Source organism: Aethalodelphis obliquidens, unplaced genomic scaffold (genome assembly GCF_003676395.1).
Source record: "Aethalodelphis obliquidens isolate GAN/ISIS:26980383/991018 unplaced genomic scaffold, ASM367639v1 scaffold25, whole genome shotgun sequence".
In the NCBI taxonomy this organism is placed as follows: domain Eukaryota; kingdom Metazoa; phylum Chordata; class Mammalia; order Artiodactyla; family Delphinidae; genus Aethalodelphis; species Aethalodelphis obliquidens.
The window spans coordinates 3,247,289-3,268,214 of NW_020837969.1; positions in this window are offsets into that span (position 1 = coordinate 3,247,289).

The window sequence follows — 20,926 nt, forward strand, 5'->3', positions numbered from 1 at the left end:
CAGGGCTCTTATCCGTTCTTCTGCCTCAGTTATTCTGCTATTGATTCCTTTTAGAGAATTTTAAATTTCATTTATTGTGTTGTTCATCATTGTTTTTTTGCTCTTTAGTTCCTCTAGATCCTTGTTAAACTTTTCTTGTATTTTCTCCATTCTATTTCCAAGATTTTGGATTATCTTTACTATCATTATTCTGAATTCTTTTTCAGGTAGACTGTCTATTTCCTCTTCATTTGTTTGTTCTGTTGGGTTTTTACCCTGCTCCTTCATCTGCTGCATATTTCTCTGTCTTCTCATTTTGCTTACCTTACTGTGTTTGGGGTCTCCTTTTCGCAAGCTTCAGGTTTGTAGTTCCCATTGTTTTTGGTGTCTGCCCCCTGTGGGTAAGGTTGCTTTAGTGGTTTGTGTAGGCTTCCTGGTGGAGGGGACTGGTGCCTGTGTTCTGCTGAATGACACTGGATCTTGTCTTTTGCTTGGGCAGGACTGCATCCGGTGGTGTGTTTTGGGCTGTGTGTGAACTTAGTATGATTTTAGGCAGCCTCTCTGGTAAAGGATGGAGTTGTTCTCCCATCTTGCTAGTTGTTTGGCATGGAGTGTCCAGCACTGCAGCTTGCTGGTCCTTGAGTGGAGCTGGGTCTTAGCATTGAGACGGAGATCTCTGGGAGAGCTTTTGTCAATTGATGTTACGTGGGGCTGGGAGGTCTCTGGTGGTCCAGTGTCCTGAACTCGGCTCTCCCACCTCAGAGGCTCAGGCCTGACAGCCGGCTGGAGCACCAAGACCCTGTCAGCCACATGGCTTAGACAAAAAAGGAGAACAAAAAAGAAAGAAAAAAATAAAATAAAGTTATTAAAATAAAAAACTAAAAAGTATTATTTAAAAAAAGTAATAAAAAGAAGAGAGCAACTAAACCAATAAACAAATCCAGCAATGATAACAAGCACTAAAAACTAAATATAATAAACATAAAAATCAGAAGCTTATCAGTCGCATACAGCAAACCCCAAGTCTACAGTTGCTCCCAAAGTCCCCCTCCTCAATTCGGGATGATTCGTTGTCTATTCATGTACTCCACAGATGCAGGTACATCAAGTTGATGGTGGAGATTTAATCCACTGCTCCTGAGGCTGCTGGGAGAGATTTCCCTTTCTCTTCTTTGTTCACACAGCTCCCGGGGCTCAACTTTGGATTTCGCCCCGACTCTGCTTGTAGGTCGCCGGAGGGCGTCTGTTCTTTGCTCAGACAGGACGGGGTTAAAGGAGCCGCTGATTTGGGGGCTCTGTCTCACTCAGGCCGGGTGGGGGGACAGGCATGATGCGGGGCGAGCCTGCGGTGGCAGAGGGGCTTCTAGTGTGTGGGAACCTTTCCTCCTTCACAGCTCCCTCCCACTGGTGCAGGTCCGTCCCTATCCTTTTTTTTTTTTTTTTTTGCGGTACGCGGGCCTCTCACTGGTGTGGCCTCTCCCATTGCGGAGCACAGGCTCCAGATGCACAGGCTCAGCGGCCATGGCTCACGGGCCCAGCCACTCCGCAGCATGTGGGATCTTCCCAGACCGGGGCATGAACCTGTGTCCCCTGCCTCGGCAGGCGGACTCTCAACCACCGCGCCACCAGGGAAGCCCCGTCCCTATCCTTTTGTCTCTGTTTTTTTCTTTTGCCCTACCCAGGTATGTGGGGAGTTTCTTGCCTCTTGGCAAGTCTGAGGTCTTCTGCCAGAGTTCCATGGGTGTTTTGAAGACGTTGTTCCACATGTAGATGTATTTTTGATGTATTTGTGGGGAGGAAGGTGATCTCTACGTCTAACTCCTCCGCCGTCTTGAAGGTCCTCTCTAACCTTTTTAAATGGTAGATTTCATAAGAGCAGGGTATTACCTTAAAATGTTGTTTTTCCAGGTCTATTAATTAAATTTTTATAATTAATCCTTTTAAATAACTATAATTTTTAAAATTAGGTAAATACTCTAAATTGTCCATCCTTCCTAGAAGGATTATTCTCAGTTCTCTCGCTTTAGTTATTTTTATTCTTACCAAGTAGCACAACTTCCTTCCACAGGTTCATGAAGGGACTTTTACATCTCCTCTTGGATACACGGTTCATACTCTGCAGGAATGATCCCTGTGTGTCCTTGATTGCAGAGAACACCCGGCTCTGTTTTGTATTCGTTTGTCTTACACTAAATATGTTTTGTCCTTCCAACCTCATCATTTCCAGAGGGAAGCAAAAAGTTTAGTTCGGGAAGTCCTATGGCATGTCAGTCTAAAGATTATGCTGCAAACAAGCAAACACACTAAAAAGAAGACCTAGTACTCAGTAGGACGTTGAAATTCTCCTTCACAGCACGACAGCCAGGGATACAAATTGAGTTTCACCCCATGGAACTGAAAAGTAGCTACTCGCAGAAAGTTGAATTTCAGCATTAAAAGATAGGGGTTGTCATGGTAGTTACAATAGGGGACCCTCTTAGCACTTTGCTCTTGTATCATGAGGCTTTAGGTCTTCATTCATCTGGACTCTGTTTCAAATACTTTAAGAAGTCACATAATTATATGCAGGTAAATATACATCTGAGATTTATTGAAAGTACAAGAGAAGAGAATAGTTAGTTCTCTAGGAAACGTTAAGCTCTGCGAAGAAATCTTTGTAATTAGAGATGGATCTGATAATATGATGATTTTGTAATTTCATTGACAGGGTATATTACTCTAGTTTCTTTGCTCTGCCACAGACATGGTTAGTTTATTTCTCTAGTGCTGAATATGAAAATATATCCTGTAAGAAATATTTTCTCTTTGGAAGAATAGCTATTAATTCAAATCAAAACATCTAGATAAATGTAGAATAGCAAAAATACAAGATAAACAAACAAAAAATGTGAAAAAGGAAGATTAGCCTAAGACAATAGTGGAAACCTTTGGGGGAGGGATTTTAATAAGTACCTTGCACAAGCAAAATTTTGAAAAATGATTTCTGATCTCTTACCCTTTGTTGACAGAAAATAAACAGACTATAGAGAACCCATTAATTTCTTTTTATGTTTTCCCTGATAAAACAGACCTGCTTGGGAAACAGAGTATGGTGATTGGGAAAGCATGTGAAAATTCTTGTTACCTTTAAATGAGTTCTCACTGTACACGTGCCAGATTCTGGTTTAGCAGACTAAAAACAGATTAGCCCTATAATGTCCATTAAAGGTAAAATTCCAATATAATGAAAACAGGGCATGTCTAAAACAGAGGTACTCATATTTCCTTGGTCCATGGTGCCCTCTTAATGTTTTAGTAATTTTTCAAAGCATCCCTAAGCCAAAACAAATGCTTAACAATTCTCATCACTAGGTAGTTAAGTAGAAAAACTTAGCAATAGTTGTTTGTGGGTATCCAAAGATGTAATCATTTCCCTCAAAAATTAAAAATAATGCATAGTTTTCCTTGAATACGGTATAGCACACCGGGGTCCCAGTATGAGAATCATTAAAGTAATTTTGTTCATGAATCTTTATTTAAAATGTGTTTGAAAATAAATTAGATTTTAAAATTTGTTATATCAACTTTATATTTGTAGAGTAGTTCTTAAAAGTCAGTTTTCTTTACTTCTCAGCAGCAGGGCCAAAAGATGGAGGTAATTTTCACCTCCCTTCACTTCTTTCAGGTATTACCATTCATTTAAATGTACGTTATCTAGTAATTCATACATGCCTCAAATATTTCATTCCCATAGAGCGTGAGTTTTCTTAAACACTTTTCTTGGATTCATAGAGTTCAGATGGGCTTTCCACAATTTGAGCTTTATCAAAGAAGGGGCTCATTGAAGGATCCATAGAATTAAACAAAAATTTTGCTTTACTGCAGAGGAACACTTAGATGTTTATGACACAGGCAGTGGGAAATAAACTGCACATAGCCGTTGGAATTGCTAAGCACTTAATCTAACAACATATACTTTACCTTTAACCTCAGCACAACCTCACCACCAATATTTCATTCGTTTTAAAAATTTGGACGAAGCTGAGATCTATGCCAATGTCAACATCATAAACTGAAGCCTGTGGAGGTAGATTGTACAATAGCTAATGTCATCACTGCCAAAGTAGTACTAATGTTTGTGTCCTTACATCCTGCATGTATCTACCACGATATTCAAATGTTGTGAAAATGCTGGAGAGGATTGTGGATAAATACAGATATGCTCACATAGTGCCAAGGATATTGTTGACAGTTACTGAACTTTCATTGTTTAAAATAAGACATGAGTGAAATGTTGATAGAGATAAATTAGACAACTAGACAAATATAGGTAGAGATAAATAGATTATGGTAGAGCATATTATACTTTTCATAGCAAAATGTATGAAGAAATGTATAGGTAATGACACATGAGAGTGATTTGTCAAATCCCAACCCTGCCTGTTACTAGCTATGTGATTTTGAGCAACTTAACCTACCTGCCTTAATATATCCTTCTGTGTAAAGTGGAACTAGTAATATACTTAACTTTTAAAATTATTACAAAGATTAAATCAGTAAATACACATAAATAATGTAACTTAGTGCCTGGCAGCTAGTAAGTGATACAGAAGAATTAGTTATCACCACCATTATTTAAATTGTTTTTTAAAAACTATTATAAAATGTAAATTATCATGTACAAATACCAAAAATGTATAATAGAAGAAGTACACTTAACCCTAATTTTAGAAAATAAATCAAATAATAGGTGTAATCGTTTCTATTTAGTGTATATAAAATTTTAAAGATGTCTCATATTTTATTTTGCATGTTGACACTTTGAGTAAGATTTGTGTGCCACTGAATGATGTTTGACTACAAGTGATGTTTTTGCCCTAAAGAGGCAAATGTTCAGTGACAGACCTTAGCATTTAATTCATTCAAAATCTGTTGTAAATTTAGTTCATTTGAAATCTATTGTAAATTAGACGTAAATCCCATTCCCAAAAATGTGTACCTGCTTTTCAAAATAACAAGTGTAAGAGATGATGGAAGATTAGCAGAATATGAATAAATGTTTTAACTAACTAAGCAACAAAATTTCATAAACCTAATAATCAAAAAATAAATTTTCTAGAATTAGTGATATTTACTGACCTTTCTGAGCATCTACTTTGTGTCAGAAACTCTTTTAAGTTATGTGTATCAACTTAATCTTCAGAAAAACCACATAAGTACTGTCACTGAACCAATTACAGGTAAGGAAACAGATATTTAGATTTAGTTGTAGGTCTGAGATTTGTATCAGGACTGTCCAGAGTTTTTTTTTTTTTTCCCCTTAATCACAGTACTATAATACAAAGGTAAACAACAAGAAGTCTCTCTCTTTCCTGCAGTATATATGATATATTGAACCTGACTTTGTCTTAGTAATGGCTAAGAACTTGTACTGAAAAGTTTGCTTTCTTTTAATTTATGTTTTTAAAAATGAATGTAGAAAAAACATGGTTATCTTTTCTGTATTCTAACAAAGGTAATTGAATGTGTGAATTTTAGAATATTCTTCACTTTGTTCTGTTTTTGATACGTATTACAATAATTTTGAAGAGTATAAAAAGTTTTAAAAACAGTTTATTTAGAAACAGTTGGCTTACAATATACTGCACATATTTAAGGTCACAGATTTGATGTTTTGGCAAATGTATATATCCTTGAAACCATCATACCAATCAGGATAATGAAAATATGCTTCACTTTCTCCCCAGCTCTCCTGTTCTTATACAAACATTAATATGCTTTCTCTGACTAAAAATTAGATGGCATTTTCTAGACTTTATGGCTAAGGTTGTGGTCTGTCTTGGTATATTGCTCCATGTGAGCTTGAGAAGAATGTGTGTTCTGCTTCTGTTGGATGAAATCTGTAGACATTGATTATATCCAGTTGATGGATGAGGTTTTGAAATCGATTATGTCCTTACTGATTTTCTGCCGGCTGGATCTGTTCATTTCTGATAGGGGGTTGTTGAAGTTTCCAACATTGATAGTGAATTCATCTATTTCTCCTTGCAGTTGTATTAGTTTTGATTCATGAAGTGTGATGCTCTCTTGTTAAGCACGTATGTGTTAAGCATTGCTTTGTCTTTTGGAGAATTGAATCCTTTATCATGATATAATTTCCTTCTTTATCCCTGATAACTTTCCTTTCTTTGAAGTCTGTGCTGCCTAAAATTAACATGGCCACTCTTACTTTCTTTTTGTTTGTTTTTGTTTTTGTTTTTGCGGTACGCGGGCCTCTCACCGTTGTGGTCTCTCCCGTTGCGGAGCACGGGCTCCGGACGCGCAGGCTCAGCAGCCATGGCCCACGGGACCAGCCGCTCCGCGGCATGTGGGATCCTCCTGGACCCGGGCATGAATCCGTGTCCCTTGCATCGGCAGGTGGACCCCCAACCACTGCGCCACCAGGGAAGCCCTTACTTTCTTTTGATTAGTGTTCAGATGGTGTATTTTTCTCCTTCCACTTACTGTTAATCTATATGTGTCTTCATATTTAAGAAGGGTTTCTTGTAGACATCATACAGTTGGGTCATGGTTTTTTATCCATTCTGACAATCTGTCTTTTAATTGGAGCATTTAGACCATTGATGTTCAAAGGGATTATTTATGTAGTTGGTCTGATACCTACCATATACACCACTGCTTTCTATATGTTGCCCTTGTTCTTTGTTCTCATCTTTGTCTTCCTCTCTTTCTGTCTTTCGTGATTTCAGTTGAGCGTTTTATAGGATTAAATTTTCCATCCTTTCTTAGCATATTGATTATACTTCTTTTTTAAACTTAGTTTAGGGTTGCCCTAGAGTTTGCAGTATACAGTTGACTCTTGAACAACACAGATTTGAACTGCATGGGTCCAGTTATATGTGGACTTTTTTCAGTGAATACTCACTACAATACTACACCATCCATGGTTGTTTGAATTCACCAGCAAGAAGCCCTGAATATAGAGAGCCAATTGTAAAGTTATGTGGGGATTTTTGAGTACATGGAGGGTTAGTGCACCTAACTCCCAAATTATTTAAAGATCAACTGTGTATTTGAAACTAATCCAAGTCCATTTTCAAATAACACTATACCACTTCTCAGGTTGTGTATCTTATAATAACAAAATAATCCTGATTCCTCCCTCCTAGTCAATATATCATTGCTGTCATTCATTTCACTTCAGTATAAGTATAGATGGTCATATATGCATATACATAAGATATATGCATATATACATACGTATAAATACATATACAAATACATGGTTAGCATTATTATTTTGAACAAACTGCTGTCTGTTAAATCAATTAAGAATAAGAGAACTAAAAGTTCTTACTTTACTTTGCTTATCCCTTCTTTGATGCTCTTCCTTTCTTTATGTAGGCCTGAGATTCTGACTTGTATCATTTTCCTTATCACTTAAGAACTTTTAAAACTTCTTGCAAAGAAGTTTAGCTGGCAACAAATTCCCTCAATTTTCATGTATATAACAGTCTTTATTTCTCCTTAACTTTTAAAAGATAGTTTTGCAGAGTATAGAATTCTAGTAGGGTTTCTTTTTTTTTTCTTCTTCTTCTTAATACTTTAAATATTTCACTCCACTCTCTTCTTGCTTACATGGTTTCTGAGGAGAAGTCAGATTTAATTCTTATCTTTGTTCCTCTATAGATAAGGTATTTTTTCTCCTCTGGCTTCTTTCAGGATTTATTCTTTATCTTTGATTTTGTGCAATTTGAAAATCACATGGCTAGGTGTGGTTTTCCTTGGCATTTATCCTGCTTGGTGTTTGCTGAGCTTCCTGGATCTTTGGTTTGGTGTCTGATATTAATTTGGGGGAAATTTTCAGTCATTTGTTTCAAATATTTCTTCCATTACTTTTTCTCTTTCTTCTCCTGATATTCTCGTTACTTGTATGTTACACCTTTTATAGTTGTCCCAGAGTATTGGATATTCTGTTTTGGGTATTTTTGTTTGTTTGTTTGTTTTTTTAGTTTTTGTTCCCTTGCTTTTCAGTTTTCCAAGTTTCTATTAATATATCCTCAAGCTCAGAGATTCTTTCCTCATCTGTATCCATCTACTAATAAGCCCTCAGAGACGGTCTTCATTTCTTTCACAGTGATTTTGATTTTTAGCATTTTCCAACTCTCTGCTTACATTGCCCATGTATCCTTCCGTGTTGTCTACTTTATCCAATAGAGCCCATACCATATTAATGACAGTTGTTTTAAATTCTCAGTCTGATCATTGCAACACGTTTCTGATGCTTGCTCTATCTCTTCATATTATTTTGTTTGTTTTCCCTTTTAGTATGCCTTGTAATGTTTTCTTGATAGCTGGACATGATTTACTGGATAAAGGGAACAGCTGTAAATAGGCCTTTAGTAATGTGGTGAGGCATGGGAGGAGGGGAAGCATTCTTATAGTCCTGTGATTAGGTCCCAATCATTTACTGAGCCTATGTCTCTGGACTGTGAACTTCACAAGAGCATCTAAGTTTTTTTCTACCTCCTTAATTGTGACAGGATGCTCCAGGGTGGGCTGGAGTTGCTTATTTCCCTTCTCCCATGTGGAAGGCTGAAACTGACTTGAGTTGGATATCTCCCTTTCTTCAGGTCACTTAGGCTCTGATAATACTCGAGCAGGTTAGGCTCTGGTTAAACAGTTGGTCCTCAGGGCATGTCTTGTTAAGAACAGAGTGCTCTGGTGTACTTCAAAATGACTCTTTCCCCCTTCCCCTGCCAGAAGCATGAGGGGATTTTTTTTTTTTCCTCTGACATTTACTGTGGAAACTTGGTTAAACTCCTGGAGATAAAATTATTGTGGGCCCTACCATGAATGCATTCCACTTGAACTTTTAACTCTTATATTTGTCCATACTGAGCCTCCAGCAATTTGCCATTTACAGTTCAGGTTTTTCTAGCCTGGCCCTTGTTGCTGTGGTGGTTTCCACTCATGAGTCTCTGTTCTGGTAAGCCTTGACACCCTACATCTGCTTGTCTCTCCAGCCATGGGGGCATTGGTTTATCCTGTGTCCTCCCGTCTCTCATCAATCCAAGAAGAGTTAATTTTTCTGTCTGTTCAGCTTTTTACCTGTTGTTAGGACAGAATGACAACTTCCAAGCTCCTTACACGTGGAACTAGAAGTCAGAAGTCACTTTCTCTGAGTTTATATAAATGAAATCATACATTATATGTTCTTGGTTGGATTCTTCCAATGCAGCATAGCTATTTTGATATTCATTCATGTTGTTGGTATATGGTTCATTTGTTTTATTTCTGAATAGTATCCCATTGTATAGATATATGACTTTTGTTTATGAATTCTCCTGTTTGGCCTTTGCTGTTTCCAGGTTATGAATATTCACAGAAAGCTCTTTGTAACATGTCCTTTCATTTATTCGGGGAAAATACCTGAAATGTTACTGACTGCATCTCATGGGAAGTGTATTTTTAACCTTTTTATAAACTACCAAATGGTTTTCCAAAGTACTCTTACCATTTTACATATGTCCAAATTCTATCAAAGTTCCACTTCCTCCATATCCTCCCCAATAGTTATTATTACTAATCTGTTTAATTTTAGTAATTCAAATAAGTATGTAGTGATTCCTCATTTTTTAAAATTAGTATTTCTCTTATGAGTAATGGTGTTCAACATCATTTTATGTACTTATCTGTCATATGTATATCTTCTTTGTGGAAGGGTCTTTTCAAATCTTTTGTCCATTTTTTTTTCAATTCATTGGTCCAAATTTTTATTGGGATGCTTCTTTTCAGTTTTGAGAAGTCATTTACAGATTATGTCTTCAAGTCTTTTATTAGACACCACTTTTGCAAATATTTCTCCCAAGTATGTGGCTAATCTTTTCTTTCTCTTAACAATGGTTTTGCAAAGAACAAAAGTTTTTAATTTTGATGAAATTTAATTTATTAATTTGCTTTTTCCTGAATCATGATTTTGGTGTTATATATAAGAAATATTTACAAAACCAAGATTACAAAGGCTTTATCTTATGTTTTGTCATAGAATTTCAGAATTTTAGGCCTTAACTTTTGCTCTACCATATATTTTTAGGCCTTCTTTTGTTCTACAATACAATATAGCATGAGGCATGGATCGACATGATTTTATTTTTTTGCCTATGGATATTCAATTGTTCCAGTAACATTTGTTGAAAACAATGTCCTGTCTTTATTGAAGTGTCTTTTCACTTTTGTCAAAAACTTCTATGTACTATCCATTCCGCTCCATTAACATGTTTGTATATATTTTTGCCAATAATTCAGTATTTTGCTCACTATAGCTTTAGCCCTTCAACTTTTTTTTTTCAAAATTATTTTGGCTACTCTAGGAAATTTCCATTTCCATATGAACTTTAGAAGAACTTGTCAATTTCTAAAATAAACTGTTGGTATTTTGACTGAGATTTTGTTGAATCTGTATATCAACTTGAGGATAACTTTGCATCTATATTCATGAGGAATATTGGTCTGTAGTTTCCTTTTATGGTTTTACTTACTTTTGCCCCATTGTATCCCTGACCGCAAAGAATGAATTGAAAAGTATTCCTTCCTCTTCAGTTTACTGGAAAGTTTGAGTAGTTATTTTTTTCTTAAATATTTGGAAGAATTCACGGTTTTTTTAAATCCATTTTATACATATCAGTGTATACATGTCAATCCCAATCTCCCAATTCATCACACCACCACCCCTACCCTCCCGCGGCTTTCCCCCCTTGGTGTCCACATGTTTGTTCTCTACATCTGTGTCTCTATTTCTGCCATGCAAACCGGTTCATCAGTACCATTTTTCTAGGTTCCATATATGCGCTATTATACAATATTTGTTTTTCTCCTTTTGACTTACTTCACTCTGTATGACAGTCTCTAGATCCATCCACGTCTCTACAAATGACCCAATTTCGTTCCTTTTTATGGCGGAGTAATATTCCACTGTATATATTTACCACATCTTCTTTATCCATTCGTCTGTCAATGGGCATTTATGTTGCTTCCATGACCTGGCTGTTGTAAATAGAGCTGCAGTGAACATTGGAGTGCATGTGTATCTTGGAATTATGGTTTTCTCTGGGTATATGCCCAGTAGTGGAATTGCTGGGTTATATGGTAGTTTTATTTCTGGTTCTTTAAAGAACCTCTGTACTGTTCTCCATAGTGACTGTATCAATTTACATTCCCACCAGCAGTGTGAGAGGGTTCCCTTTTCTCCATGCCATCTCTAGCATTTGTTGTTTGTAGATTTTCTGATGATGCCCATTATAATTGGTATGAGGTGATACCTCATTGTAGTTTTGATTTGCATTTCTCTAATAATTAGTGATGATGAGCAGCTTTTCATGTGCTTCTTGGCCATCTGTAGGTCTTCTTTGGAGAAATATCTAGGTCTTCTGCCCATTTTTGGATTGGGTTGTTTGTTTTTTAATACTGAGCTGTTTATATATTCTGGAGATTAATACTTTGTCCAATGATTCATCTGCAAATATTTTCTCCTATTCTGAGGGTTGTTTTTTTTAAATTGTTTATGATTTCCTTTGGTGTGCAAAAGCTGTGAAGTTTCATTAGGTCCCATTTGTTTATTTTTGTTTCCATTACTCTAGGAGGTGGATCAAAAAAGATCTTGCTGTGATTTATGTCAAAGAGTGTTCTTCCTATGTTTTCCACTAAGAGTTTTATAGTGTCCAGTCTTACATTTAGATCTCTAATCCATCTTGAGTTTATTTTTGTGTATGGTGTTAGGGAGTGTACTAATTTCATTCTTTTACATGTAGCTGTCCAGTATTCCCAGCACCATTTACTGAAGAGACTGTCTTTTCTCCATTGTATATCCTTGCCTCCTTTGTCATAGATTCATTGACCATAGGTGTGTGGGTTTGTCTCTGGGCTTTCTATCCTGTTCCATTGATCTGTATTTCTGTTTTTGTGCCAGTACCATATTGTCTTGATTACTGTAGCTTTGTAGTATAGTCTGAAGTCAGGGAGTCTGATTCCTCCAGCTCCGTTTTTTTCCTTCAGCACTGCTTTGGCTATTCACGGTCCTTTGTGTCTCCTTACAAACTTTAAGATGATTTGTTCTAGTTCTGTAAAAAGTGCCATTGCTAATTTGATAGGGATTGCATTGAATCTGTAGATTGCTTTGGGTAGTATAGTCATTTTCACAATATTGATTCTTCCAATCCAAGAACATGGTATATTTCTCCATCTGTTGGTATCATCTTTAATTTCTTTCATCAGTGTCTTATAGTTTTCTGCATACAGGACTTTTGTCTTCCTAGGTAGGTTTATTCCTAGGTATTTTATTCTTCTTGTTGCAATGGTAAATGGGAGTGTTTTCTTAATTTCTCTTTCAGATTGTTCACCATTAGTGTATAGGAATGCAAGAGATTTCTGTGCATTAATTTTGTATCCTGCAACTTTACCAAATTCATTGATTAGCTCTAGTAGTCTAGTAGTTTTCTGGTGGCATCGTTAGGATTCTCTATGTATAGTATCATGTCACCTGCAAACAGTGACAGTTTTACTTCTTCTTTTCCAGTTTGTATTCTTTTATTTCTTTGTCTTCTCTGATTGCCGTGGCTAGGACTTCCAAAACTATGTTGAATAATAGTGGTGAGAGTGGACATCCTTGTGTTGTTCCTGATCTCAGAGGAAATGCTTTCAGTTTTTCACCATTGAGAATAATGTTTGCTGTGGGTTTGTCGTATATGGCCTTTATTATGTTGAAGTAGGTCCCCTCTATGCCCACTTTCTGGAGAGTTTTTATCATAAATAGGTGTTGAATTTTGTCAAAAACTTTTTCTGCATCTTTTGAGATGATCATATGGTTTTTCTCCTTCAATTTGTTAATATGGTGTATCACATTGATTTGTGTGTATTGAAGAATCCTTGCATCTCTAGGATAAATCCCACTTGGTCATGGTGTATCATCCTTTTAATGTGTTGTTAGATTCTGTTTGCTAGTTTTTTGTTGAGGATTTTTACATCTATATTCATCAGTGATATTGGTCTATAATTTTCTTTTTTTGTAGTATCTTTGTCTGGTTTTGGTATCAGGGTGATGGTGGCCTCACAGAATGAGTTTGGGAGTTTTCCTTCTTCTGCAATTTTTTGGAAGAGTCTGAGAAGGATGGTTGTTAGCTCTTCTCTAAATATTTGATAGAATTCACCTGTGAAGCTATCTGGTCCTGGACTTTTGTTTGTTGGAAGATTTTTAATCACATTTTCAATTTCATTACTTGTGATTTGTCTGTTCATATTTTCTGTTTCTTCCTGGTTCAGTCTTGGAAGGTTATACCTTTCTAAGGATTTGTCCATTTCTTCCATTTTGTCCATTTTATTGGCATAGAGTTGCTTGTAGTAGTCTCTTAGGAGCTTTGTATTTCTGTGGTGTCTGTTGTAACTTCTCCTTTTTCATTCCTAATTTTATTGATTTGAGTCCTGTCCCTCTTTTTCTTGATGAGTCTGGCTAATGGTTTATCAATTTTGTTTATCTTCTCAAAGAACCAGTTTTAGTTTTATTGATCTTTGCTATTGTTTTCTTTGTTTCTATTTCATTTATTTCTGCTCTGATATTTATGATTTCTTTCCTTCTGCTAACTTGGGTTTTGTTTGTTTTTGTTTCTCTAGTTCCTTTAGGTGTAACGTTAGATTCTTTATTTGGGATTTTTCTTGTTTCCTGAGGTAGGCTTGTATAGCTATAAACTTCCCTCTTAGAACTGCTTTTGCTGCATCCATAGGTTTTGGATCATTGTGTTTTCATTGTCATTTGTCTCTAGGTATTTCTTGATTTCTTCAGTGAACTCTTGGTTGTTTAGTAATGTATTGTTTAACCTCCATGTGTTTCTGTTTTTTATGGGTTTTTCCCATAATTGACTTCTAATCTCATAGCATTGTGGTTAGAAAAGATGCTTGATATGATTTAAATATTCTTAAATTTACTGAGGCTTGACTTGTGACCCAAGACATGATCTCTTCTGGAGAATGTTCCATGCTCACTTGAGAAGAAAGTGTAATCTGCTGTTTTTGGATCGAATGTCCTATAAATATCAATTAAATCTATCTGGTCTGTTGTGTCATTTAAAGCTTGTGTTTCCTTATAAATTTTCTGTTTGGATGATCTGTCCATGGTATAGTGAGGTGTTAAAGCCCCCCACTATTATTGTGTTACTGTCATTTCCTGTTTTATAGCTGTTAGCAGTTGCCTTATGTATTGAGGTGCTCCTATGTTGGGTGCATATATATTTATAATTGTTATATCTTCTTCCTGGATTGATCCCTTGATCATTATGTAATGTCCTTCCTTGTTTCTTGTAACATTCTTTCCTTTAAAGTCTATTTTACCTGACATGAGTATTGTACTCCAGCTTTCTTTTGATTTCCATTTGCATGGAATATCGTTTTCCATCCCCTCACTTTCAGTCTGTATGTGTTGCTAGGTCTGAAGTGGGGCTCTTGTATACAGCATATATATGGGTCTTGTTTTTGTATCCATTCACCAAGTCTGTGTGTTTTGGTTGGAGCATTTGATCCATTCACGTTTAAAGTAATTATCGATATTTATGTTCCTATGACCATTTTCTTAATTGTTTTGAGTTTGTTTTTGTAGGTCCTTTTCTCCTCTTGTGTTTCCCACTTAGAGAAGTTCCTTTAGCATTTGTTGTAGAGCTGGTTTGGTGGTGCTGAATTCTCTTAGCTTTTGCTTGTCTGTAAAGCTTTTGATTTCTGAATGAGATCCTTGCCAGGTAGAATAAGCTTGGTTGTAGGTTCTTCCCTTTCATCACTTTAAGTATATCATGCCACTCCCTTCTGGCTTGTAGAGTTTCTGCTGAGAAATCAGCTGTTAACCTTATGGGAGTTCCCTTGTATGTTATTTGTCATTTTTCCCTTGCTGCTTTCAATAATTTTTCTTTGTCTTTAATTTTTGCCAATTTGATTACTATGTGTCTCGGCGTGTTTCTCTTTGGGTTTATCCTGTATGGGAGTCTCTCTGCTTCCTGGACTTGGGTGGCTGTTTCCTTTCCCATGTTAGGGAAGTTTTCATCTATAATCTCTTCAAATATTTTTTTGGGTCCTTTCTCTCTCTCTTGTCTTTCTGGGACCCCTGTAATGCGAATGTTGTTGCTTTTAATGTTGTTCCAGAGGTCTCTTAAGCTGTCTTCATTTCTTTTCTCTTTATATTGTTCCACAGCAGTGAATTCCACCATTCTGTCTTCCAGGTCACTTATCCATTCTTGTGCCTCAGTTATTCTGCTATTGATTCCTTCTAGTGTAGTTTCATTTCAGTTATTGTATTGTCATCTTTGTTTGTTCTTTAACTCTTCTAGGTCTTTTTAAACATTTCTTTAATCTTCTCGATCTCTGCCTCCATTCTTTTTCCGAGGTCCTGGATCATCTTCACTATCATTATTCTGAATTCTTTCTCTGGAAGGTTGCCTATCTCCACTTCATTTAGTTGTTTTTCTGGGGTTTTATCTTGTTCCTTCATCTGGTACATAGCCCTCTGCATGTTCATCTTGTCTGTCTTTCTGTGAATGTGTTTTTTGTTCCACAGGCTGCAGGATTGTAGTTCTTCTTCCTTCTGCTGTCTGCCATCTGGTGGATGAGGCTATCTAAGAGGCTTGTGGATGTTTCCTGATGGGAGGGACTAGTGGTGGGTAGAGCTGGGTGTTACTCTTGTGGTAGAGTTCAGTAAAACTTTAGTCTGCTTGTCTGCTGCTGGGTGGGGCTGGGTTCCCTCCCTGTTGGTTGTTTGGCCTGAGGCGACCCAACACTGGAGCCTACCTGGGCTCTTTGGTGGGGCTTATAACAGACTCTGGGAAGGCTCACACCAAGGAGTACTTCCCAGAACTTCTGTTGCCAGTGTCCTGGTCCCTTGGTGAACCACAGCTGTCCCCCACCTCTGCAGGAGACCGTCCAACACTAGCAGGTGGTTCTGGTTCAGTCTCCCCTGGGGTCACTGCTCCTTCCCCTGGGTCCCGATGCGCACACGACTGGGAGTCTCTGTTTCCCCCAGTCCTGCTGAAGTCCTGAAATCAAATCCCCCTAGCCTTCATAGTCTGGTTTTCTAAGAATTCCTCCTCTCATTGCCAGACCCCCAGGTTGGGAAGCCTGATGTGTGTCTCAGTACCTTCACTGCAGTGGGTGGAGTTCTGTGGTATAAGTGTTCTCCAGTCTGTGAGTCACCCACCAGCAGTTATGAGATTTGATTTTATTATGATAGCGCCCCTCCTACCATCTCATTTCAGCTTCTCCTTTGTCTTTTCATGTGGGGTATCTTTTTTGGTGAGTTCCAGTGACTTCCTGTCGATGATTGTTCAGCAGTTAGTTGTGATTGTGGTGTTCTCGAAAGAGGGAGTGAGAACATGTCCTTCTACTCCACCATCTTGAACCAATCCTCCAGAATTCACCTTTGAAACCATCTACCACTGCAGTTTTCTTTGTGAAGAGGTTTCTAACTATAGATTCAATGCCTTTAATAGACAGAGGGCTATTCGGGTTATCTATTCTTTTAAGTGTAATTTGGTGTATTTGTCTTTTCAGTGAATTTGTTTATATCTTTGAAGCTGTGAAATTTAAATGAATAAGTTATCTGTACTACTATTTTATCATCCTTTTTAATATCTGTATTGTTGTGCTATGTGTCTCATTTCTGATATTGGTGATTTCTGACTATTGTAATTTTTCCCTATCAGTGTAGAGTTTTATTCATTTTATTGATTTTCCTTAAAAGCATGTAAATTGAGATCATTGATTGTGCACCTTTCTTTCTATTCTATTATAGATGGTTAGTACCATAATGTTTTTCAGTACTGCTTTAGCTGTATCTCACATATTCCAACATTTTGGTTTTCATTTTCATTAAATTCTGACTTTCTAATTTTCCTGTTTACTTCTTTTCCTATTTATATCTATTTAGTTTCCATGCATTTGGGAGTTTTCCAGATCTCTTTCTGTTAATTGATTTTCAATTTAATCCCATGCGGTCAAAGAGCATACTTTGCATGACGAATCATTGTAAATATATAGAAATTTATTTTGTCACCCACAGTATGGTTTCTCTTGGTAATAGCTCTGTGTGCACTTGTAAAGAACCTGTAATCTACTCTTGTTAATTTGAGTGTTCTACAAGTGTTAATTAGGTCAAATTAAGTAGTGCTGTTCAAGTCTGTCATAATGGTGATGATCTTCTCTTTGCTTCCCCAGTTTTATAGAAAGTTAAGTTAAAATCTCCAACTGTAATTGTGAATTTATCTTTTCCCCCTTGCAATTTTAGCAGATTCTGCTTCCTGTGTTTTGATGCTCTGTTATTAGGTGCATAGATGTTTAGCACAGTCATGTCCTCTTGAATAATTGACCAGTTTATCATTATAGAATGAGATTCTATATTCCTTAATATTCTTGGTCCTGAAATGTATATGTCTGTATTGATAAATCAATATTATTGCAATAAGAGACAAAGCAGAATATTCCTCTGCTTCTATAGGAACCGTTTTTTTATTTTATTTTATTTTTCTCTTTCTCACAAACGAAGTTTGGAGGCATTAGGACATTGGAAAAAAGATTAATTGCAACCCTCACAGATATAATAGGAAATTGTATGAGACTTTTTGCCATCTATGAGGCTGAGACATGGAATTAGACCTTGTAATGACTAGAGGGCTGAAATGAAAGTCACTGCAACACTGGAATTAGTTATAATACAAAAATGTGGATTCAGTAAAATATTCAACAGCAACAACAAAATCCTCTCTTTCTGCATGTTTCATTAATTAAAAAAAAGAAATTAAATACTTACTTGCTGCTCATATATTCCATATCCATGTGCATATATGTATTTATTTAAAAATTAACCTTATATTTTCCAAAGATTCTTTTTTAAAAAGGTCTTTTGCTTTACCATGATAGAGTCAATGCAAGTAAGGACAATCTATTTTTCTTATTTCCTTGAAATCTGAAAAGTATTTGATTCTGTGTTTAATGACAGTACCTGCCTAATGTTAGCTTTAATATGAGGAAGAACCCTGGTCTGGGGATCAGAATACTTTCATTTAATTTTGGCTACACTGTTAACTAGACCCCTACTGTGTGATTGTGAAAGGTCACTCAACCCCTCCAGGTATGATTTTTCTATAGATAAAATTAAGTTATGAGCTAGGTGATTTTTAGGGTCTCTTCTCATTAAAGCTTTCTATAATTACCTGGTTGTTTGACCCAAAGCATCATTTTTTCTTTTTTTTTTTTACATAATGGTGTGTCTGTAAAAATTGAGGAACATACTAAATGCAAGGTAAAATTGAAATGTTTGATTTATTTATAACTCTACAAGGAAAAAAATACTACCATGTAAAAGACATTCTTTTCATATAAAAAGCTAAGTTTAATCAATGCTTGACAATATACTTCAGTGTCTATAACTGGATTGTTGACTGAATATAACTAATTCTTCTCTATTCAATCTGTACTCCAGGATGAAGGAAGTAAGTGTAGGTATAATATTGATGGGTTTTGTAAAATTTTTTATCTGGAAAATTCTCCCTCAGATGTTTCACTGTATCAATATCTGAAGCAGGAAGCCTTGGAATGCTTAACCATGGAAACCTCACATGTAAATATCTAAATCACTAGTCCACAAAAATGTGCAATGTTTGTGTCCTGTTTACATTTATAACAAATTTGTATGTTAGCATATAAACTTAGGACATGATGCTCTTACTAATATTCTTAAAGTAAATAGCAACATGGTTTGTTTGTTTGGGGGGAAAGTTTTGTTTTTCTTTTATTATAGTGGTTTAAAAAAGCATAGCATTATATTTACCATCTTAATCATTTTTAAGTGCACAATTCAGTGGTGTTAAGTATATTCACATGGTTGTGCAACAGATCTATTGAACTTCAACATGGTTCTTTCATCAACAAATAGATAACTAATTGTACACTTTTTTTAAAAAAGCAAAACTTTCCAGACAGATTACATATATAGTCCCCATATAATATTTCATATTAGAACACATAAATACATTTCAAAATCAAGTTGTAGAGCTTAGCTCATGTGTTTGTGTAATTCTCTCTTTGGCTAGGTATGCAGTTTCATTCTATTGATTTCAGGCAGATAGAGAAAATGTTATTAGGGCAGATACTACAGCCACATGTGCTGAAGTGGGTGGAGGTCACAGCCAAAGGTGTGGAAGGAGCAGGTCTACTTCAGAAACATTGTAGGTAGAAAGGGTTGGCCAAGGACTCTTTAGAAATGTAGTAAATAGAAGGAGGAGCAAGATGTGTGTGTGTATATATATATATATATTTGTTTTTTCTTTTTCTTTGTGTTGAATGAAAGAATTTTTTCTCTGGTAGTCAACCTAACGCAGTCATTCCCACCTACAAATGAAACATTCTGACCTTAGGGAGCATCATCTATTTCCTAGTTGATGCTGCAAAAGTAAAAGTTAATTAGAGTCAGGTGACCTGCTAGTGAATAATAAGTTTACCACTATCTCTGTGATTCTTGATAATTTACTTAATCATAATTTGCTTCAGTTTATTTAATGGAAAAAAAATTAGTTCCTTTTAAGAGATTTGTAGTTATATTAAATGAATTGAAGCATAAGTACTATATACTAATATACACCTTGTTTCCTCTTGCTTTCTGTCTTCTTACCTGTCTCTGAGCATTCAGTATCTGTCTGTGATCTATACCCTTACATTTGACTGAATCTTACTGGGAATATGTGCTCACTCTGAATAAAGTGTGATGAAGTCAGGAGGGAGAAGAAGAACCCAAATCTCATGGGAGATGACACATCCCGCCTTAGGGTTAGTGTCATTCTCTGTGACAACGTCCATCTTTGTGTTGGGCTAAAAGTTCACAACACTGGGATACTGACGTTTTTATCTTATTTAAAATGCATAGAGACATTCAGAAAGTTTCAGTTCTGAAAATTTATTCCTATACAGGTCCTTTCCTAAAACACTAAATCTTTTGCCAAGTGCATGACACTTCAACCAAGAAAAATATTCTCTACGTAAAAGTCTTGTCTTTTGAGATTGATTTTGAAATTCATAACGAGTGGACATTCATAGTTCAGTTTTGAAATAATATTTTATAGTTCTAAATGACACAACTCTTTCCCCCTAGGACTTCAAAACCTGTTTTTAAGAATTGCCCATGAATCTTTGGAAAAATTTTGTCTTGTAAGAAGCAAATATTATTATATTTATTTTCTCCCTGTGTAGAAGCAAAGGTTAAAGAGGGTTGTCTGAGGGCATTTCATAGATGATAGAAATTGGGAATAAAGTTCCTGACTTTTGATGTACTGTTCCAATGTACTATGCCATCTTTACAAATGGCCCACAAGCTTAATACCACTAAAAAATATTTCAAAACTTTATGAAACTTTATATTCATTGTCTTATTAATTGTTCTTTAGACAAATTTCCCTGCTGTTTATAAAGCTTTTGGGAACACATTTTTAAAATCATTTCAGAAATACAAATAAACATTATACCTTCTTTCAGGGGATTCTTGAATAGAGTAATGAATTTGCACTGAGGACACAAAACTTGATTTCTTTATGTTAGCTTAATGATTTTCTATTTTTGTTGAAGTTGTTAGCATCACATTTTTTTTACACTCACTTGAAGTACATAAAAAAGGTTAACTATATTTTTTATCTCTTAGTAATGAAATGTAATCATGTTTATAATGTGCTAAATTTAAAAAATGCCTATTGAGCATTTTTCCATCAACGTACAGGATACTAATTACTGAATAAACTTTGTTATTTATTACTGCTTAATTCTGAATTTACCCTTTAAAACTAATTGTTTTATTTTGAAAACTTTTAAAGAAATGATTAGATACCTATGGATAAAATTGTTTTATATTAATTTCCAGTTATATATATGAAGTATATTTGTATGTTTGTTTCATTGC